We start from the raw sequence: 24,301 nt of genomic DNA on the forward strand, positions 1-24,301 counted from the left end.
GTGAGGACCAGAGGCTCGAACACAGGTCCTTGTACTTGGTAAGGTATGTACTTAACCAGGTGTGCTGCCACCTGGCCCTCTAGGTTCATCACAAATAAAACCAACAAAGAATTGAGGAGAAAGTATGATTTTTCAGGAATTTTAAACTTTATTTTTTTTAAAGAATTTATTGATGAGAAAGATAGGAGGAGAGGGAAAGAACCAAACATCACTGTGGTACATGTGCTGCAGGGGATTGAACTTGGGACCTCATACTTCCAATGCTTTATCCACTGTGCCACCTCCTGGACCACAGGAATTTTAAACTTTATTCAGGAAAATTGAGAACACTCACATGTTGGAGTACACGTGGGATATGAGAGAGAGAGAGAGAGAGTTGGAGCATGAGTGTCATTTACTGACATGTTGACAGGCTCACCTTGGCAAAAAAGAAATAACCGCTTCCATAACACAAGCTCATATAAACTTCCAAGCTCCACCTTCACTTCCTTTCTAAGCCACATATACACCTGCTACCACTCCCATTCCGGAATGCAGCACCTATTTCCTTCCAGCCCATAGCATGGGGAATATAGGCGCCTGGGGAACATGTGTTCTGGCATGGTGCAGCAATGTCTGTGTCCCCTAGTTTCTTCCTGTTCATATTCTAGACCTCAATACTACTATAATGCAAATACACACACAAATCCGTGTCGCAGAAAAAGTAAACTGACCAAACAACAAGAAAAGTTAATCTCAAGTAAAACTATGCAACAGGAATTGATCAGATTTGTGGAATTAACAAAGTGTTAAAAAGACAGCTCTGCAGATACATGCTTGGCTTCTTCCTGAATCTAAAAGCAAGCCAGTTATTGTGTCTTAATAAAACATACAGTAAAGAGCAATAAACTAATGAGATTTTAAACTCCAAGTGAATGCCAAAATAAGCAAGTCAAAATCTATACCTTTCAAAGTTTATTTGTTTGTTTATTTTTGCTTCCAGGATTATCGCTGGGGTTCCGTGCTGGTACTACAAATCCACTGCTCCTGGAGTCCATTTCCCCCCCATTTGTTTTGCCCTTGTTGTTATTGCTATTGTTGTTGTGGGACAGGAAAGAGAAATTGAGAGAGAAGGGGAAGACAGAGAAGGGGAGAGAACTACAGACACCTGCAAACCTGCTTTACCACTTGTGAAGTGACTCCTCTACAAGTGGGGAGCCGGGGGCTTGAACCGTGATCCTTGCTCTGTTCCTGCTTTTCACCATGTGGCTTAACCCGCTGTGCTACCACTGTGCCTGGCCCGCTCCTTTCAAAGTTTCAAGGTTACTAAAGTAAAACCTAAAGATGGCAAGCCACAGTCAACTATGCATTATTTATTTTAGTTTTTGCTTTGTAGTTACCTTTTTGTTTGTTAATTAGAGCTTTGCTAAGCTCTGTTTTACTGAGGTGTCAGGATAAAACCTGCCTCATCAGAACCTCAGACAGGAAAGTCTTTTTGCATAACCATTATGCTAACTCCTCTTGCCTGCAGGCAATTAAACTTTAATCTATGGGCAACAATCTTCTCATGTTGTTTTCATGTTTTCTTTATAAAATATTGTTTCCCAAACAACTCTTGGTGGAGTATACCTTACAACTTCTAGTTTGATACTGGCAAATTCAAAGAGGTAAGTAGTCAAAATTCTTAATTCTTTTCAATATACCTCAGTTTGTTTTATAACACTACCAAGTTATCTGCTATGATGGCAACTGAAGCAATGAAGACTATTTGGTTCTATTCTATGTGTCTCTCTCCTTCATTAGCCTAGTCCAAGTGTTTCTCCTGAGTAAAGACAGAGGCCTAAGAGAGAGCAAATATTAATTTCTCAAGGACTTTGTAAAAAGCAAACTTGCCCATAGACAATTGGCCAATGGAAGTCAGAGTAGTTACTGTAAATCTACATAAGAAAGGCAGATGTAGACGGGGAAAACTAATGTTCAGAGGCAGTTTTGCAATCAAATGCGTAATTGCTTAATTTCCCCCTGCAGAAATTCCAAGACATTTTAAAAGTAAAATTCAGTTCTGGTCATTTTTCATGAGTGCTTTTACATACATGAAGCCATTTAAATATTAAAGCGACTCTGACTCTGTGGGACTAGTCATTATTCCTATTAATAATTCCCAGTATTTCTTATTTTGCAGATAAAAAGGAGACAAAAAAACTATGACTTAAATAACATAGCATAAATACATACATACATACATACATACATACATACATACATACATAAATAAACAAATGAATAGGAATTTCAAGTAGAAAATGGATGTGAATCCAGGTATCTTGATTTTTTTGTTTCTGTAATTATATTTCCTGTTCTTCACCCTTCCTCAGCACTCCTCACCAGAGAGATAGAAATAAACAAACAACAACAATAACAACAAAAACATAATACTGAAACAATGTTCACTGTGGTGAATCTCAGGCACCAACATGGGTCATGCACATGACTGAGGAGTGTGTTATCTATCCACTGAATTCTTTTGCCAGCCCTGTAGTGGGGGGGGGGTTTGCTTCTTTGTTTGAAGTCCTTATGATGACGCTATACATGATTTTCCCTTTTGAAAGAAGAAAAGTATAAATATAGTCTGGCAACCTTTATAAATATAGCTAAACTGTTTTTAATGAAATAATTACAATTTATTTTCACATTCATGAAGATATTGTGCTTTCATTTTCTTTTAATTTTTTTTTAGTATTGAAAATAAGAAGCTTCATAGTACTACTTGAGATTTTTAGATAAACCTCAAGTATACATCTTGTGTTGTAAGCTCAGATTAGGTGTTAAACTCATCTGGAAAAAAAAAAAAAACAGGAATCGCTACAGGCTTCACCTACTAATATAAAGTACTAAATAAATAAATAAATGGAAATATATTTAATCCTTACCACAGGCTTTTAATGTTTTAAATCTGAAATCTTGTTTAAGCCTCAATGCTTCTAGCATTTTATAATTTGGCTTATAATCTGTTAGGAGAAAACAAAAGTAATACCCCAAACAGAGTAGGTTACCATAAAATAACCAGGAAATCAGAGAATTCCTGATTTCTTGAAAACATCCAAATAAAGAAATGTCCTACAAGTATAGTCAAATATTCTTTGTAAGTGAAAGCTTGTGGTACACAAACTGCAATTGTTACAGTTATGCTCATGTTATATAAGGATATGTTTATATAATGAAAATTAAACTTCATTTCTCAAAAAAAAAGAGTTCAAAACAACTTTCCAGTTGCATTACATTATTTTTCTTCTCTTAAAAAATTATAAGCATTTAATTTACCAATTCAAAAAACTTCTAGAAAACTGAAAAATGACACGATTAACTAAGAAGTTTGGAGAGCAGGCCTAGGATATGCAACAACTGTCCACTGCTCTAATTGGCGTATGCTTCAGGGAAAGAAAATGTGTTAGTATCTTTTATAGAACTTGCATGTGTAACAACTCCTTTTGAAGACATCTGTTGTGTGGAAGAATTTTACAAATAAACTTAAAGAACGATGACCTCTTCTTCAGATCAAATAGACTCCTTCCACTGAGGAACAGATACAAGTAAGTTATCTCTGAAAGACATTTAATGACCAAAAATGGCTGTTAAATTCTATACAATATAATTATTCCTTTACATTGAAATTTAATAGGTTAGAGCATGGGCTTCTTGTTTTTCAGAAAAAAATCTACCAATTTCACCCTGTTCTCTCTGTACACACTTAAAGGAGATAGCATAATGATTATTCCCAAGGCTCTAAAGTCCCAGGTTCAATCCCCTGCACCACCATAGGTGAGCAGTGCTCTGAGATGTCTCTCTCTGTGTGTTTCTCTCACTAAAATAAAGCAAAGAAGCATATTTTCAAAAGATAACCTATAAATGGAAAATGTATAGACACAATAAATTGTCATTTTTTCATGACTATCATTATAGCAAGTTTTCTAATCATTAGATCAATAGAAATGGATAGTGCTTCAAATATAGGTTCACTTTTCATATTTACATAAATGTTTATTTATTTATTTAACAAATAGTATTTTATTTATTTTTGATTTATTATTGGATAGAGACAGAGAGAAATTGAGAAGTGTAGAGACAATGAAATATAGCCCTGCTTCACCTCTTGTGAAACTTTCCCCTTGCAGGTGGGGACGAGAGAGTTGAACCTGGGTCCTTGCACACTGTGATGTGTGTGCTTAACCAGGTACCACTGCCCAGCCCCAACATGGATATTTTACACTAAGTAGATAGTCATAAGATTTGTGATAGCGTGTACAGTCCCACTTCTAACTAGTTCTGAAACCAATTGTTAGTACCAATTTGTTCTGTAAAATTAGTATTCTTTTAATTATCGGAAGAATCACAAACTCATCTTGGTTTACTCAGTAACTGAAATTTCTAAGGATTTTTTTTCATAAAAGGTGACATTTCAAAATAGCATTCCCTTCATTTTTATTGTATTTTTATGTTTCAGTCCATGTGTCTCACAAATGACTTTAGAGATGAGAACGTGTGTCCCTGTTTTACAGGCAGCACACAAAAGCTGATCCGATTCCATCACTAAATTGCTCTGTATTTATTTTTTTCCATCTCAATGTTTTACAAGCCAGAAATGGTCATAGAAATAGAATTGTGAGAAAACAAGATTTGAAAGCTGAATCCAAGGTTACTTGTCCATCAATGAGTACTTTCACTGATGCTATGGAGAGTAGATAAGTATTTAGCCCATGTCATATTATAGTATTTGATAAAAAATATAGCACTTATAAACTAGAAAAGTGTATGGTATAACCAAATACTATTGTTAGTATACAAATGTTTTTTTTTTTAAGACTTTTGCTACCAAGGAGCTTTTAGATGAGCAATTGTGAAAATGTAATTTACCAGAGAACTTCTGAATAGTTCACAATGTGATCTTATACTTCATCTTTAATTAACTTATCAGATGCAAAGGACATTAGGAAAGATAAATGGGAAATCAAGAAGAATTTCCAGAAAAGAACACAGTCAAATATGTATACTTAATTTCTGCCTTTTCATTGACTAGATTTTCCTTAGGAAAGGCCTGTATCCTTCAAAGGTAATTTCCATTCTACTGTCAAGATCCCTCCTAAGAAATCAGCTTTTTGTCAACGATGTATTTGGAGGGTTTTAGCTCCCTAAAATTGTAAAAATGGTTTTACTATCTATACTAACTGATTTTATTTCCCCGTTGATGGCTAAATGAGAATTTAGTTCATCTCACTCATTTTCATCATTTATGGAATTGCATATCAAAAATTATGTATATACAATTTACATCATCATTTAGCTAGGTCAATAAGAAAGTATTAATATTAAGGCTTTTGCTCCCAAGGAGCTTTTAGTTGAGCAATTGTGAAAATGTAATTTACCAGAAATAATTATAATATGCCCAAATATGTGCAAATTGCTAAGCAACACAGAAGAGAAAGTAAATTTCTTTCCAGAGCACATTTAACTCTCTTAAACTATACAAAAGATCTCTATTTTTTCCAGTAGTGAACATCAAGTAGCCTTAAAATGTTAACCACTTCCATATACTTGTAAAACCAGGGACAGTGATCTGAAGTGAAAAGTTTGAACTCCCATTACTATTCCTTAAGTTTCTCAGTCATTGGAAAAAAAAATTGATGGGACTTCTTCTGTTCTAGAAAATGATAAATAACAGAATATTACTGTAGTTTAAATATTTCTGAGAGAGCAATTCTTCACTCCCTGCTGTTTACAAGTAAAACACTGTCTACAAATAATACATTACATTAGCTGTCCTCTTTATCATAAAGCCATGTTGAATACTTGTAACATTTATAAAAAGACACCAACTGATTGCAAGATGAGTGTTACCCTTGAGCAAATTATGAACACATTTATTTCAGTCTTATGCATTTGAAACTAATTTTCTGGTAATATCAAAAGTGTTCATAGAATTAATTTCCTGTCAGTTCAGCAGTATTCAAGTGAATATTTTATGATTTTGCATTAGCTGTATTTGTCTAGAGTTGTGACATGATCGAGTCATTCTCTGAGGGAAACACATTAATAATTAAACTCTGTCCAATGTGGAGTGCTAAAGATGACAGCATAATTGTACATTTCCAGAGACCATTTTGCAAGGCAGAGGAGAATTGCCCTGCCACCATTTAAATGTCAATTTAGAATTTCTTTCTAAACTAAAACAATACTTCAGGAAAAATAAAAAAAAGGGGGGGTGTAAGTGTGTGTCAATTTTAGAAACTGTTCTATTTCTCTTTATTTTCAAGTGTGAGCTAAATGCAAATACACTCCTTCATTCTTTCCTTCTGATGCTGACTAAACTGTCAGAAGTTTGTTTTATTTCTTTTGGCAATATAACATCATCAATGGTCTCTGAACTAGGTCTGTTTAAATGATAAATACTACTTGCATAGATTATCTCTGTAGGAAATAGTGCAGTTGACATGAGAAACTTTGATTGGTTTCAGCTCCTATATTTGAGTCTTTTAACTTAGATAACTTCAGCAATAATTTAAAATTTTAATCTGCTTCCCAGTCAAATAGTTGTTGATGGATCACTGTATATATCCTTATTTATGCTTTCTATTCTGATTCTTAAAATAAAGTTATTGAATTTTTAGAAGTGAGATTTTTTTAAAAAAATTCTAAGGCATATATATATATTAAACCCACTAAAATTCATGTTTGTGTTTCCTACCTAGACAAGCTGCAGATAAGAATTATAGAGTGGGTGGGAGGGATGGGTCACAGTCTTTTGGTGGTGGGAATGGTGTTTATGTACACTCCTAGTAAAATGTAGTCATATAAATCACTAATTAATTAATACGAGACGGGGAAAATTAATTGTATGTCTCGAAGTTTTTCAAAACACAAACTGAATCTTTTCAATATATAGGCTGTGTAACTGATATGCAGACTATCTCAAAAGCCTAGACCAAGTAGATCAGAAGCTTCCAATAGCACAGCTATATACAAGATACTAGGTACTATACAGCAAACCCTAACAAAAGGAATTTTCAAAGTTAACCCAATTACCAAATAATGTGATGATAACATTAACTATCCATTGTCTTTTTGAACCCTAAGACAGCAGGAACCTCACATCTCCACTATAGAGCCTCTACTTCCTCCAGTCCTGGAACCCTTGGATAGGGCCCACTTTCCCGTATGCCTCTCCCAATCCATATCAAATAATATTGCATCTGCCGATCACAACCTAACCAACACAATGATTGCCACCTCAACATGCTTCACTTCAGACTGTGTCCAGAGACTTCACATGTGGAATGACAACCCTTCAGCTTCATTACTTGGGTGAGACCTTTCCTTTCATAGTATACTCTAATTCCATCTCAGGTGGTTCACTTTCTAACAAAGTCCCAAAACCTAGATATACACCAGTTTCTGTGAGAGAGAGCATATGTTCACACGTATCCATAAACTACTGCAAAATATATACCTGAAAGCAGAAGTACACTAGAGTTTGCAGTGAGTACCCCCCTAACACTTCCTCTCCACTATTCCAAGCTTTGGGTCCATGATTGCTCAACAATTTGTTTGGCTTCGTATGTTAACTCTCTTTTCAGTCACCAAGTTCCAGATGTCATCAGGATGCCGGCCAAGCTTCCCTGGACTGAAGACCCCACCAATGTGTCCTGGAGCACCGCTTCCCCAGAGTCCCACCCTACTAAGGAAAGAGAGAGGCAGACTGGGAGTATGGACCTGGGTCCATGCTCCCAGAGGGATAGAGAATGGGAAAGCTATCAGGGGAGGGGGTGGTATATGGAGATTGAATGGTGGGAATTGTGTGGAATTGTACCCCTCCTACCCTATGGTTTTGTTAATTAATTCTTTCTTAAATAAAAAAAAAAGAATTACAGAGTGGAGCAAACTTAAATTGAACCAACAAAAATTGAGAGTAAGAACAAGCAGATGTTCTCTAAATGTTTGAGTCAAGTCTTTTTCTTCATCAGAATCTAATAGCAAAACCCTCAATGAACTTCAAATATATATATATTCCATATATATATGGAATATCTATGTGTACATTATTAGGGAATATATATTCCCTAATAGTATAGTATTTCTCTGTAATGATATCTTAAAATAATACCTAGTATGAAAAATATTGCTTTATGTAATGAGTAAAAATAGGAGATTCATTAAACAAATTATGATGCATCTGTATTATTAGATATTGCAATGCTTCATATGAAATATTTAATGAGTTAGAAACTATTTTACCTTATTTTTAGCCACAAATGTTCATTCAATGTTTAGTACATACTGAGCATTGTCTGTGATGTTACAGATAGGGTATTAAAGAAAAAAATGTCCTTAGATTTATGAAGCTAGCATTATCAAAGACAGTGTTTAGAAATATTCACATGGAGATATTACGTGTTATAATATATTAGAAGCTATTAAGAAGAGTAAATTAAGTGCCTCCACACCTATGGACCTTTAATTTTTCATAAGGTGACCCAAACAATGAAATGGAGGAAAGAGGGTCTCTTCAATAATTGGTGCTGGAAAATTAGGCTGAAACATGCAGAAGAATGAAACTGAATCATTTTTTCTCACCAGAAACAAAAGTCAACTCAAAATAGATCAGGGACCTAGATCTTAGACCAGTAACTATCAAGTATTTAGAGGAAAATATTGGTGGAACATTTTTCCATCTAAACCTTAAGGACATCTTCAGTAATACAAGCCCAATTGCAAGGAAGACTAAAACAAAAATAAACAGATGGCACCACATCAAAAATATAAGTTCCTGCACAGCAAATAAATCATCACTCAAACAAACAGACCCCTCACAGAATGGGAGATCTTTAATTAACACACATCAGACAAGAGGCTAGGGATCAAACTATATAAAGAGCTAACCAAACTTGACAAAAAAAGCAAATGGTCCAATTCATAAGTGAGGAGAGGATATGAAAAGGATATTCACTACAGAAGAGATAGTCAACATACATATGAAAAATCACTCCAAGACACCTGTCAGAAAATTGCAAATAAAGACAATGATATACCCCTGTGAGAATGCTATACCTCATAAAAGACAGCAACAACAAATGCTGCAGATATTGTGGGGACAAAGGATCCCTCCTGAATTTGCTGATGATAACAAAAACTGTGGAGAGCCGTATGCAGAACCCTCACAAGGCTAGAAATGGACCTTCCTTATTACTCAATAATTCCTCTCCTGGTGATATAACCTATGGAGACAAACACGCCCATGCAAAAAGATACATGTATTCCTTCCTGTGTTTATACCTGCACAATTCATAATAGCCAAAACTTGGAAGCAACCCAAGTGTCCAACAACAGATGAGTGGATGAGCAAGTTGTGGTATATACACACAATAAAATACTACTCAGGTATTAAAAAATGGTTATTTCACTATTTTCAGCCCATCTTGCATGAAGCTTGAAGAAATCATGTTAAGTAAAATAAGTCAAAAACAGAAAGATGAATAAGGGATGTGGTGACCCCAGCAGGAATTTGGGACTATTAGCATACAAATGACCTCACCCTGAGGAGGTGCTTCAGAGAAGGGAATGTATAAAAGCAAGGGACTTTGAGCAAGTGGGCCTCTTTGGCTGGCTGCTGCTGCTGCTTTTGGTCAGATGTGCCATGGCTGCTTCTCCTGGGAACTGAACACGTGTGACTCTGCAAGCCGGTAAAATTTTAGACCCCTTTACAGCCATGAGCAACCTTTACCAGAGCTTATAATTGTTTATCTTTTTTTTAAAAAAAATATTTATTTTATGTATTTATTCCCTTTTGTTGCCCTTGTTTTATGTTTTTTTTTTAAATTTTTTATTTAAGAAAGGATTAGTGAACAAAAGCATAAGGTAGGAGGGGTACAACTCCACACAATTCCCAACACCCAATCCCCATAACCCACCCCCTCCCATGGTAGCTTTCCCATTCTCTATCCCTCTGGGAGCATGGACCCAGGGTCGTTGAGGGTTGCAGAAGGTAAAAGGTCTGGCTTCTGTAATTGCTTCCCCGCTGAACATGGGCGTTGACTGGTCGGTCCATACCCCCAGTCTGCCTCTCTCTTTCCCTAGTAGGGTGTGACTCTGGGGAAGCTGAGCTCCAGGACACATTGGTGGGGTCTTCAATCCAGGGAAGCCTAGCCAGCATCCTGGTGGCATCTGGAACCTGGTGATTGAAAAGAGAGTTAACATATGAAGCCAAACAATTTGTTGAGCAATCATGGATCCCAAGCTTGGAATAGTGGAGAGGAAGTGTTAGGGAGGTACTCACTGCAAACTCTAGTGTAGTCCTGCTTTCAGGTATATATTTTGCAGTAGTTTATGGATATGTGTGCACATAAGCTCTCTCTCACAGAAACTGGTGTATATCTAGGTTATGGGACTTTGTTGGAAAGTGAACTACCTGAGATGTACTTATTAGAGTGTACTATCAATTGTATGTCTCAAAGTTTCTCAAAAGACAAACTGAATCTTTTTAATATATAGGCTATGTATTTGATATGCGGACTCTCTCAAAAGCCTAGACCAAGTAGATTAGAAGCTTCCAATAGCACAGCTATATACAAGATACTGGGTACTGTACAGCAAACCATAACAAAGGGACTTTTCAAAGTTAACCCAATTAACAAATAATGTGATGATAACATTAACTATTGATTGTCTTTTTGAACCCTAAGACAGCAGGAACCTCACATCTTCACTATAGAGCCCCTACTTCCCCCAGTCCTGGAACCCTTGGATAGGGCCCACTTTCCCGTATGCATCTCCCAATCCAAACCAAATAACATTGCATCTGCCGATCACAACCTAACCAAAGCAACGATTGCTACCTCAACATGCTTCACCTCAGAATGTATCCAGAGACTTCACGTGTGGAATGACAACCCTTCAGCTTCATTACTCAGGTGAGACCTTTCCTTTAATAGTATAATTGTTTATCTTATGGGACTAAACTTTGATAACCATATTCAGACTTTATAGACCTAGTGTACGCTTAACCCTTGATAACAATTGCTTATTTTACCTTTTACCTGTTTCACCCTAATAAACTGTGTATTGATTAAACCAGTTCCCAGCTCCCGCTGTGAATTCTTCTATATTCGCCACAAGCAGCCCCAACCCCCATACCTCTTTTTAAGTTAATTTACAACAAAGGAATGATCTCACTCATAGGCAGAAGTTGAAAAACAAGATCAGAAGAGAAAACACTAAGCAAAACTTGGACTGAACTTGGTTAATTGCACCAAAGTAAAAGACTATGAATTGGATGGGGGGTGGTAGAGAATACAGGTCCAAAAAGGATGACAGAACCTGACGGGCTGGGCTAGCTTCATATGTGGTAGAGAGATGACCAGGGACTCATGGCTGAGCTGGGAATGCAGTTCAGTCTTTATTGATGAGTGGGGATGCAGTTCAACAATCTAGTCTCTTCTAATCTCTCTTCATTAGAAAGCCCTGTCTTTTATATCTCCTGAGGTGGAAGTGTCAGGAAGAGGAAGTACATAGGATAGGGGGTGGGGAGAAGGAAAATAGCACTTGAACCAGTGGGGATTAAACCAATGAAAACAATGATTATGTAAATAGACTACAGCATCAAGCAATGCAGCAGAAGGGGTCTTAGAAGCAGAATTTAGAAGCAGACCAACATTTCCCCTTTCTTTTCAACTAATGGCCATAGTATCAGGAGCATGGGGTGAACAGAAACCTATATCATACAGGCATTTTCAAAAGAATTGGCACAAGACATGGAGGAACAAGTAAGAGAGCAGCAAGAACCAGTGTGATGCCAAGGGGAGGCCTCAAGGGTCATTTCCTGTCTCAGAAGGCAAGGCCTAGCCCGTGAAAGGGTGTTTCTTGCCTCTGGGGGGCATCTATTGCCTCTGGGGGTGTTTCATGCCTCAAAGGGCTTTTCCAGCCTCTGTGGGCATCTCTTACCTCTGGGGGCGTTTCATGCTTCAAAGGGCGTTTTCTACCTCTGTGGGCATGACCTAGTAAGGGGGGGGGAAGTTCCTGACTCTGGGGGAAGGTCCTGCAGGTGAGGGGACATGGCCTATAGAGTCCCCAAGGCCGCTGGCTGCAAAGTCCATGGACTGCTGTGGTCAGTCTTTGAGAAACCCAGCAGCATAAAGGTAAACTGCTGTAAAGTTGTGTAAAGTGTCCAAGAGGTGTGCCAGTAAGTTTGAAAGAAGTGTAGGGTCCAAAGCAGATGACCAAGGATGAAATGCCAGGGGATAAAACGCTGCACATCTGTCTCTGTCTCGATGGGGAAGGTCAACCACTGTAATTCTGCTTTTCTGTTGAGAGTGGAGTCTGTTAATAAGTTTCTTCAGGTCGTGCCAGGTCACATCATCATGCCATCTTGTGGGCAACGTCAGTAAGAGGGGTCCAAATGGATTTCCGGGGGTTTCATTTGAGCAAATGTTTTTTCATGTGAAGATGACAACTGTAATTCACTTACTTGTGAAACAAAACTTTTTAAGGTTGTTTAAACAACATAAGCTCAATAGAAGAACCATGGTTAGAAGCCTCAAGCATGAGAATCATTAGCATAACCATTGCTTTATCTACCCCACCCATACTCATACAGTTTTCAGGATTAAATGTTTCCAAGATGTAAAAAATCAAAAGAGAAAACAGCATTTTTTGGACTGTTTTTGGATATCTCTAGAAATCATGGCTGCATCCAGCATTTTTTTGTAAGTCAATGTCATACATTCAAATCTCTCTCTTACAAAATGCAACTGAAAGCAAACAGAAAATTTAAGATATTTAGAGAGAACAATGAAGGGGGAATTGAGAGAAAAGCAGTAGCCAGTTTTTGCTTCTTTCAGCTTGAACCAGATTATCCAAATCTCACCATGTAGCATCATGAGTCCCCAGAGGGCATCCGAGTCTGAAAAGCTCCTCGAAATTCCATTTAGCGTGCTTCTGATGGTTCTTGCTGGATTGATGCAGGCACCCATTTTTAAAAACATCTTCCCATCGAATCAAATTAGGAGACTAGAACTAACCACGTGTCTCCATTCTTGGGGACTGCCAGGGTACTGGAGAATGCTCTTCAACTTAGAGTAGTCTTTCTTCACAGGAAACATGAGAGAGGAAGTCCAGAAAGTCCAAGGAGAAATCTCCATGCATCTCCCAAGCTCTATGATCACGGTCATAAGGAACCAAAGTTCCCGGTCAGGGAACCAAAGTGAGGTCCAGAGAAAAATGTTCCAAAGACAGAGAAACTGTTTCATGAAGAAAGAGTAGAGGCTTTGGGAAACCTCTTCATAAGTAGAAAGGCAGCCCATGGTAAATGGTTAGCCAAGTTTACTTATCTGGGGTATGGGTGGGTTAGGTCCCATGTCAGGTGCCATATGCTGGGCTGGGCTAGCTTCATGGGTGGTAGAGAGACAACCAGGGACTCATGGCTGAGCTGGGAATGCAGTTCAGTCTTTATTGACGAGTGGGGATGCAGTTCAACAATCTAATCTCTTCTAATCTCTCTTCATTAGAAAGCCCTGTCTTTTATATCTCCTGAGGTGGAAGTGTCAGGAAGAGGAAGTATGTAGGATAGGGGTTGGGGAGAAGGAAAATAGCACTCGAACCAGTGGGGATTAAACCAATGAAAACAATGATTATGTAAATAGACCACAGCCTCAAGCAATGCAGCAGAAGGGGTCTTAGAAGCAGAATTTAGAAGCATACAAACAAGAACCTAGTGGGGGTTGTATTGTTATATGGAAAACTGAGAAATGTTATGCATGTGCAAACTATTGTACTTACTGTCAAATGTAAAACATCAATTCCTTAATAAAGAAATTAAAAAATAAATTTTCTCTACAAAAATAAAAACAATAGAATCTTAAAAAAAAAGACTCTGGTGGGTTGAGAGAGAATTCAGATCCTAGAACAGGATGACAGAAGATCTAGTGGGGTTATATTTTTATGTGGAAAACTGAGAAACGTTATCCATGTACACACTATTGTATTTACTGTCAAATGTAAAACATTATTCCCCTAATAGAAGAATAAATAAATAAAGGTCTTTGAAGACAAAAAAGAAAAGTGTGGTGTATATACACACAATGGAATACTAGTCAGCCATTAAGAACAATGAACCCACCTTCTCTGATCAATCCTAGATGGAGCTAGAAGGATATGTTAAGTGTGATAAGTCAGAAAGAAAAGATGAGTATGGGATGATCCCATTCACCAACAGAAATTGAGAAAGAAGAACACAGATAAATGCAATGTACAAATTGACTGAATTTGGAATATTGCACCTATGTAAAAAATCTCTTGGTGGAGGGTAAGAATAGATTTTAAGCCCGAATATAGGGGGTTGGAGGGTAGGGAAACAGACCTTTGGTGGTGGGAATAGTGTCAATATACAATACACTGATGTTAACTTTAGTCTTATAAATCACAATTTAATCAGTATAAAAGGGTTAAATGACTCAAAATTTCTGATGCATAGACCCCAGTTCTGAGTGTATATTCTTTAATCTAAGCACTTAAGGTTTCAGATTGGTAACCTGATTGAATTTTAACAGTGGGCTTAAATTAATACGTTTCTAATAATGACTTTTAAAAAATATGTTAAATCAAATATGTTAAAAATATGTTAAATATGTAATATTAGACCAGGTATACCAGAAGCCACTGTTTTTGTCAGTATATAAGATACAGTTATTTGTAAATAGCATTAAATGACATAAATTTTGCTAAGGTAATATATGGTACCATAAATTCTTTTTTATTATTATTAACTTTATTTACTAGTTAGAGACAGCCAGAAATCAAGTGGGTAGGTGTTGGGTTGTGTTGCAGGGGAGAGAGAAGAGACCAGGAAATCGTGGTGGAGCAGGAACGCAAATCTTTATTCAAATGTTCCTGTGTAGTATGTATTGACTGATATCTCATATGACTGAATCTATGATTAGTGCACATTAAATGAATAGCACTATGATATCATAACACTTTCTGTATATTATAAATACCTGTAAATGCTCTGGAGCTTGGGGAGGGGGAGAAAAATGAGGGTAACAAATGGTCAGAATTCCAGATAAAATGTTTCCTAAAGTGTTGGGTTGAGTGTCGTGGGAGAGAGAAGAGACCAGGAACTCGTGGCAGAGTGGTAATGCAAATCTTTATACACGAGGATGTTCCAGATTTCTGTGTGAGCAGAGCGGTTTAGGCTACGTGGAGCTAGCAAAATGGCTGCCTCCCACTGTGCCCACCAGCCCTTCTCCAGGTCATGTAGTGGAAGAGAAAAGACAGAAGAGAGAGTGAAAGTGGGAACAGGAGAGGCTTTTATGGGAGAATTCTGGAAGTGGCAAGTTGGGACAGGATTGGCTAGGAAAGGGGGTGGAGAGAGGCAAAGGACATGTTGGGAAAGTGGAAGTGTTCTTAGCAACTGTTGCAATGATTTTTAACTGAATTAACAATGCCCTGAGGGGATAACGTGGTGGAGATCTGTAAATAATACTTGCATGGAAATATAATGGTTTGTGGGCCCTGCCAATGTTCGGCCACATCTGCACAATTCCTCAACACCTCCCCCTTTCCTTTTATCTAATGGCCGTAGTATAGGAAAATTAGAGTGGAGCAGGCTTAATGTTTTTTAAGGAATGCCAGGCTCCTGTGGGAAGATGTAGGATGTTTTCATGGGGGAGGGAAGACTTACATAGCTGCCAACCTTGTGAGATCTATGTGTCCCCCCTTTTCTCAACACCTCTGTAGAGAGAGAGACTTACCTGGAGGGACTCATCTCATAGGTTAAGCTCTGTCAGGCTCCACCATCTCTTCACAATATTTTTACATCTTTCTCTTACCTTTCTATCTAATCATCACATTTAAGTGAGTCAATGTCTGTAAAAGACTCCATCTCTGACAGAGGAATAGTAGTGTAGGGATGAACACAAACCTTTTGGGCATATACCTGAATGTATTGTGCAGGCATTTCCAAAAGAACTGGAATAAGACAGGGAGGGACAAGTAGGAGAACAGCAAGAGCCAGTGTGATGCCAAGGGGAGGCCTGGTGGGTGAAGGGGCATTTCCTGCCTCAAAGGGCAGGTTCTATCAGGCTAAAGGGGTGTTTCCTACCTCTGGGGGTGTTTCCTGCCTCTAAAAGCAGGATTTGACTAAATTGAGAGTAGGGCACCAAAGTAAAAACCCTGTGGTGAGGGGGAAGGTGGACATTCGGCTTACTTTTGTTCTAACAATCTCTATATGAATGAAAAAGAAAGAGGAGTAGGAAGAGGAGGAGGAAAGGAAGTTTACCAGGGGTACTGAAGTTTCGTATGTGAGGATTACCAGACCCAAGAAAAACAAGGAAGAAAAAAAAACATGAAACTGAATGATGAAAAAACTATTTGCAACTTATCATAATGCATGCTAAGTTGCTAGTTTTTATTTGTTTTGAATTAGCATAGTTTTAAGGAGGGAAGAAAGATTTACCTACACTATCAGCACTTAGTTACTGCCTGGATTATATTTGGTCCGAAGGAGAATTTTTTAGATGGATAAATGAACAAAATAAACATACTTTGAATTAACAACAAAATAAACATGTTTTGAAGTACTTTAAAAATACATATAAGTAAAATAATTTGCTTCTGTTGAATCATCTGACTATAACTTTGCTATCACTGGATGGGTTCATGTTTACCCTAGCATATCTTCCATTATTAGAGTTACATAGGAGTTGGTCCTTGGGATTGTCTAAGAAATGTATTTATTGTTAATTTCTTAATAGTATTTTTGAAAAAAAATAGTCTTTAGAAGAGTATGTGAACGATATACATGTATAGATGTATACTATACATGTTATATATACCTCTTAGGTATTTTTTACTTTGAAAACATTCTATAAAACCCTGTGGTGTTCTTGGATTAAAAACAATAGTAAAATGATAAATATATTTAAGATATAATCTAAGTAATTAATAAACTTAAAATTACAATTTACTATGAAAGCATTAGTTCAGTATCTCTCAATATTTAGAATTCAGAAATGGGATTAAAATTTTCTTTTAGTAAACAGCATAGACATTCTTGCAAAATACAAGAACTATGCTAGTCAAAGCCCAAGGGATGTATGTGTATGTTTGTTTTTTAACAAACTAGCTCCAAATACAGTAACATCAAAAGTAATGAAAACTTAATCTCTCAGAATACTCAGTTGTTAGGAATTGTAATTGCTACTTTTATTTTGCTTTTTCAGCACCAGCTTCTAGAGGAAAGAGGCAAATGACAAAAATAGCCCTTAGGCAACTTTTGGAATTTATTCAGAAAAATATCTTCCAGACTATAATATGCTGCCAAAAGATATTTTTACTTTTCTCAAGTTTCTACATCTACATTTACACAATGGTCATCAATGTAGCCAAAAACATAGATGTCATATATGTTTTTATTTTCTTTTTATTAATGATTTAATATTGATTTATAATATTATGAGACAAGAATAAAAATAATGAATGAAAAAAATAGCTCAGAGAACTTTCTCAGTGTAATATCATTCACATGTGAGAATACAGTTCAACAGTAAGAAAGAAGAAAGGGTTGGGGTATTGCAACAAAGGAAAAGATTCTGGAATTGTTGGGAGGGGTTGGGTTCTGGAACATGATGGCAGTGGAGGACCTAGTGGGAGTCGAATTGCTCTGTAGAAAACTCATAAATGTTACACAAGTGCATACTATTAATTATGTTTTATTGTTGACTGTAAGCCGTTAATCCCTCAATAACAAAATGTATTTTAGTTCATTATTTTTGTAGAGAGAGACACATACAAAAGTGGTACACTGCACTGTAAGCTATCTTCCATCCTCTATATTGTAATTTTTATTAAGTGGGTAGAGTACTTTTGTTTTGTACAATGCCAGGGATAGAACCTAGGGTCCAAGTCACTCAACGCATGATTTCCACCTCTTTGGTCCTTAATAAATACATGCATATATGGATACATAGCAAACCTATGTAAGCCTAATATGGAAGTGCAATGAAGTAACAAAGTATCTGAAATGACCCAGAAAGAAAATTAAAATAAAAAAGAAATAATTAAGGGAGGAAGAAATAAAATTAAGTAGTTTTTAAAAATAAATATCTCTTACCACATTTTGTCAAATTACATGTTTTAGAGGCTAACAATATTATTAGTTTATTGTAGTTCCTTGTACACACACACACACACACACACACACACACTTTATATATTTACATCTATAAAACCTCCTTTTGCTAGGTAATGAATGGGTGTGTTATTCTATTATATACTTTTTTCACTTGGAAATAGAGGATGACTATATTTTTCAACTGATATCATTATTTTATCGTATATATATTATTCAAATGTATGTATTTAACAATTTACAGATTGAATTTTAGAATATTTGTTTATTGTTATAGAAAAAATGATACAAAAGATATTCTTTTCTGAATAATGGCAAGAGACTGGCATACTTCAATGATGGCTCTTTAGTCACTACCAGCCCACCCCAACACCTGAGGCCCTAGTCAGGAAGTTCTGGTGTTCCCATACAGACATGATGGGCCTAGACCTCTAGCAGATCCCTCTCACCATTGTCACCAGTCATTTCCATCAGGAACAACATAATGAACCCCTTTGTGGGCACGTATAGGACCTTGTCCTCAGTGTAGATCAACAATGGTAGAGAATGTTTGTGGGGGGCGGTTCTCCTCTGCACAGTGAGGGTGAGCATGTGCAGAGTAAAATACTATCACTCCGGGAGAAGCTTCAGGGAGACATCTTGTTTATTTGGGGGTACAAACAGGTAGATATACTCAAGGGTTAGGAAAAGGTTAAGGTAATCATTAAGCTACACAAAATGCAGAGTTAGATCTTGACCTATCAGGTGTTTGTTTGTTACTGGGAAGTTACTTATAAGGTCTGGTCATGAGCTCACCATGCATAGGCAGGCTTCTCTCTAAAGGCAAATTATGAGCACCTCAGGGCAGGAATGAAGGGGGCAGTTAAGCAAGACCAGGATATTTGTGGAGGGTTTCAGTTGGCCATATACAGTAATTTATGGACTTTGTTCAAAAGGAACAGGGAAGCATGTGCAGGAAGGTTCCTGTTCTGGAAAACTCCATCCATCTTAAGGTCATGGGGTCGAGTGGGGACCTGCCTATCGCCCCTCCTATGAGGAGGGCCTCAGGGTCAACCCACTCAGGCTCTCATGGAGATAATGGCCTAGATTTCCCAGACAGTGGGCCTTCCCCACAAATGTTCCATTCTCCAAAGGGAGGTTGGACAACATACTCTACCCACCAGCCGAGGAAAATGGGTCCTGAAATTAGTGCAACCTGGAATGTTCCTAACCATGACCACAGAATGCCAGATAGACCTAGGGATGTAGACGTTGCATAGGCTCCTGTGCTGAATATGGGCCCCAGATCAAATCGATGGGGTTTAAACTCAACAATCTTTACATACTTTACCCATATTTGGGAGCTACTCTTTTCCTTGATCCAGCTTTTTCTAGCTATGACCACCATCTCCCCAGACAATACCTTGGGTCCATATTAGCTATCAGGCTCAGGTATAAAAACAGTGAAGTCGTGGGTCCCTTGGAATATACCTAAAGTAGACCTACTACAATTTTCCAAAATAGAGACCCCCAAATCTTCATCTTCAATACCTTACCTTTAGGTTCATGACTATTTAATAACTTGTGCTACTTTATATCTTAATTCTTTTTCAGCCACCAGGTTCTGGATGCTACAATGGTGCCAACCTGACTTCCCTGGACAGAAGACCCCACCAATGTGTTCTTGAGCCTCCTGAGATCCTTGTCCCACTAGAGAAAGAGAGACAGGCTGGGAGTATGGACTGACCTGTCAATCACCATGTTCAGCAGGGAAGCAATTACAGAAACCAGATCTTCCACCTTCTGCAACCCATAATGATCCTGGGTCTAAACTCCCAGAAGGATAAAGAATAGGGAAGCTATTAAGGGAGAGAATTGGATATGGAGCTCCAGGGGTGGGCATTATGTGGAGATATACCCTTCTTATCCTATAGTATTGTCAATATTTCTATTTTATAAATAAAAACTTAAAAAGACGTTTGCTTTTGCATTATTGTCTTCTGATCTAAAACTATTTTTTTTATCTAGTCAGGAATGCCTCCATTTCTTTTCACACACATATATGAATTAGTGCTTCTAGTAGATCACTGAATTGTTCATATAGGTCTCTATTGTGGGTAACATTCATACCAGATGTATCTAAGCCTGTATCTTAAAGTCTATTTCTAGTAAGCTATCTGAATATTGCTCATAGTTGGGTTAATAGGCCAAAGTCTGAGAGTAACCAAAACTCCTTGACATTTAAAGTCTTATCCTTTATTATGTAAGAGCCTATCAATAGGCTAATGGATAAACAATATCATCTGTTGAGTTTAGATCTGTTATCTTTTGATTTAGTTATCACAACCTTATATTTTAAAGTTTTAATCATTTACCCCATTCTGTGTTCTGCTACCTGCACAGACTTATCAAGTTCTATCTAAATTCCTGATGATTTGTTAACCTTGTTTATAAAAGGACCCTGGACCTAAAGGGAATGATTTTTGGTGGCCTGCTCTCATTCTGTGATTGTTCTGGTCAGTTAAAGGATACCGCCAGGCTTTCAGACACTGAACACTAGTCTCTGAATAATTTTTGGGTACCCTGCATCTCAGGAACAGACAACACAACAGTCTAGAAGTAAATTGCTCTGTAATCACCTTCTCCAAAAGATTGAATCTGTTCTATTTAGATTCTTCCTTTATAATACCATCATAATAGTTCTACTTATTTCTTGAAATTGTGTTAGTTACAAGTAATGTGATAAAAAGAAAAACCTCACCAATTGTTGTGTAAACTAAGTGTTCTTATTGAAAACTGTGTACTTAAAGAATAGCAAGGGCTACATGGTAGTGCACCTGGTTGAAGGCACATGCTATGATGGGCAAGATTCAAGTTCAAGCCCCCAGTCCCCAGATGTAGGGGATTGCTGAAGCATTGCTGTAGGTATCATTTTGTCTCTCTCCTTCTCTACTTCCTTTCCCTATTGATTTCTGTCTGTCTCCAATAAATAAAGACAATAAATAAAAAAGAATAGTAAGATGTGGGAAAGTTTCTTGAAAATGAATTAGATCACAGATAAGCATCAGTAGGTTTAGGAAAAAAAAGGTGATTTTATCAAAAATAAGAGGAGCTTGTACAGCTTCTGTCGATTTAGCCAAGGGCTGACCCTGTTACAACATAGTAAGTAGGACAAAGTAATGGCCTCCAGCATTTTTGAGTTCCCATTCCCTTTTCACACACCTAAAATCTTAGTGTTTTTTTTTAAATAATCATAACTTTAACTTCCCTTAATATTGTATTAAGACCATTTACTATGCCATGATTTTTTAATACTTCAAAATGTGCAGAAGGGAAACATACATCTATAAAAGTTGACTTGTAAGAAAATATGTTGCAGGACATCAAATAGTACCTGAAGAAGTGAGGGAAATTTCTTAGTCACAGATTTCTTAGAGCTATCCCTTAGGCTAATTTCAACTTTCTTCCTATGAATCCCATCTGTTTTCATTCTATTAGCAACTATTCTGTGGCTAGTTATCTAGATTTTGTATCTTTTTTCTTTGCCTAAGAATCTCTCTGAAATTCTATAGGTTACAGATTTGGCATGGTCTTGTGAGAAGAATAAGGTAAAATAAAACACAATTGAAATTTTCCCCTATTATAAATTTCACTAAGTGAATATGAGCAAATGAAGGTGAATTCTACAGGTTAAACTGAAGACTTAAAATACACATGTTAACTGATCACTCTAAATAATTATATGTTAGGTTCTTGCCAGTTTACTTTGATACTAAAAGCTTGGCTCAACTTCTTCTTCTAGCATTTGCCCTTCTTCCGTAGCCAGTTAACAGTGTCAGGTTGAGCCTGATGTAAAGTTTCGAGACCTTCTTTGAATCTGGAGAGGTGGCAGTCCTTGACTATGTGGGTCATAGTCTGTCTGTAGCCGCAGGGGCAGTTCGGGTTGTCTCTGGCTCCCCAGCGATGGAACATAGCGGCGCATCGGCCATGGCCTGTTCGATAGCAATTGAGGAGGGCCCAATCATAACGTGCTAGGGCTCACTTAATCCTACAGAACTCAGGTCAATTTTTTAATGTCCTTTTTTTCCCTAGAGGAGAAAGAAAAATAAAACTTCTAATATTAAAGTCATAGCAGAAGTTGAGCAGTCATTCACCCAGTAGAGTGTATAAATGACCATGCTTGAGGACCCAAGTTCAAGCTCCTGGTCCCTGCCTATATGGGGGGTGGGACTTCAGGAGTAGTACTACGAATGTCTTCCTCTCTCCTTCTCTCTCCCTATCTCCTCCTCAATTTCTCTTTGTATTTGTAAAAAGTGTGAAATCATAGAAAAAAATAGATGTAGTTTTAGTTATTATTATTATTATTTTAGGATTTAAATAAGGAACATTTTGCCATTAATTTAGCTCAACTTCATAGACTACCAGCTTGGTGGCCTGATAGCCTAGAGACTGTAGATTCAATCACAAGACCTCCTTGTCACTGATGGGCAGTGCTTTGGTAATCTCTCTCTCTCTCTCTCTCTGTCTCTATTGTTCTCTTCTCTCAAAATACAAGATGTATTATGATGATGATGAAGATCGATGATAGTTGATTGATAAAGTAGAAAATTTAACATTGTAGCTGGGTAGCTAAACATGAACAAAGAGTAAATGACTATAGAAAGAAAAGGTAGAGGTACAGGAAGATAACCTTAACAAGTGAGGAAACTGAAGATAGAAGATAATATTGTTCAGCAAAGAATTTCGGGTAGTAGAGTATCTGAAGACTATACATATTTATTATTGACTTCTAAATTAGTGACACTATTTACACCTAACATTGTTCCATGCTTCAAAACTCAGTGGGCCTGTATTTTATGACCTGTGCACTAGATATCCTTTGGAGAGGCAGGGAGACAAGAATGAAGAACAAGAATATGGCTTGCATAATCATTTTGGTAGTGATGAACAGAAAGAGATAATACATGGAGATGAGATGCTGGTAAAATCTAGAATTCACAAGACCAAACATTGAAGTTGAGCTAGAAAATTAAGTTGGGTTGGGGAGCTTTGGCTATCCCACACACTATTAGCTAGATAATTCTTTATATTCTTTATATTTTGAAAATTCTTTATATTTTGAAAATTCTTTATATTTTGAATTAGTTTATCTCCTCTAACATCTGGTCATTTACTTGTTCTTCTTTTTAAAACATTAGTTATACTATGAAAAGGAATATTAATGAAAAGTGAATAATGATCAGTCTCTCTCTATAAAAGGATTTAGTTCCATTTATTTTATCTCAACCTACCTATCATATACTAGAAACACCATTCTAATTGTAAAGGATGAAATAATTTTGAGAATTGTAGAATAAACTTTTAACAAAGATATTGTTAATGATTAATAAAAGGAACAAAGTAACGTACACTTAGAAATTGGCTAGCTATATTTTTTGTTATCCAGATGTTTAGCAATGGACAAAGATATCCTTCTTTTTTTCTACCACAATAACCTGTCCAAATAACACATTTTTCCTATAATTATTTTATTTTTCCAATAAATAAACATAAAAATATACAGTTCAAATAAAATATGGCATTGAATTAGTCACTATAAATTTAGAGAAAATATAAAAAAATTATCATGGTAGTACTAAGCACTAGTAATCAATCTATGTCACAATTTATCTGTTTCTTTTTGATAAATAGTTGATTTCTTCCCAATTTTAGGTTATAAATAATGCTCTGTAAACATTCTTGTACATACGTTTATATGAACATTATTGTTATGTCATTTGAAAACATACCTAGGAATATGATTATTTGACTTTACAGTAAGAATATATTTAATTTCCAAAGATAATATCTATAGTTTCCCATAACAATTTAATTTAACATCCAGTCAATTAATGTAAGAATGTTCTATTTATTTGAATAGTTGTCCTTCCTTCTTTTCCTCCCTTCCTTCCTTCCTTCCTTCCTTCCTTCCTTCCTTCCTTCCCCCTTTTCCTTCTTCTCCATTCTTATAACCTGAGATAGCTCACCAGATTTGACACCTAACTTTCATGTGTTTGTTCCACTTTAGAAAACTCCAACATGAGAGGGCCAGGTGGTAGGACACCTGATTGAGCACACGTTACATACATGAGGACCCAGGTTCAACAGTCTGGTCCCATCTTCAGGGGGAAA

This window comes from Erinaceus europaeus, chromosome 11, assembly GCF_950295315.1.
Source record: "Erinaceus europaeus chromosome 11, mEriEur2.1, whole genome shotgun sequence".
NCBI classification, from domain to species: Eukaryota; Metazoa; Chordata; class Mammalia; order Eulipotyphla; family Erinaceidae; genus Erinaceus; species Erinaceus europaeus.